Here is a 386-nt window from a genome sequence, read left to right on the forward strand (position 1 = left end):
TAGAGGAAGTGGAGGAAGTGGAGGAAGTGGAGGAAGTGGAGGAAGTGGACGAAGTGGAGGAAGTGGACGAAGTGGAGGAAGGGGACGAAGTGGACGAAGTAGACCAAGTGGACGAAGTGGACGGAGTGGAAGGAGTGGAGGAAGTGGAGGTAGTTGAAGAAGTGGACAAAGATGACGAAGTGGACGTAGTGGAGGAAGTGGACGAAGTGGAGGAAGTGTAGGAAGTGAACGAAGTGGACGAAGTGAACGAAGTTGACGAAGTGGAGGAAGTTGAGGAAGTGGACGAAGTAGAGGAAGTGGACAAAGTTGACGAAGTGGACGAAGTTGACGAAGTGGAGGAAGTTGAAGAAGTGGACAAAGTGGAGGAAGTGGAGAAAGTGGAGGAA

Source organism: Vigna umbellata, chromosome 3 (genome assembly GCF_029865625.1).
Source record: "Vigna umbellata cultivar VRB3 chromosome 3, Vumbellata_1.0, whole genome shotgun sequence".
NCBI classification, from domain to species: domain Eukaryota; kingdom Viridiplantae; phylum Streptophyta; class Magnoliopsida; order Fabales; family Fabaceae; genus Vigna; species Vigna umbellata.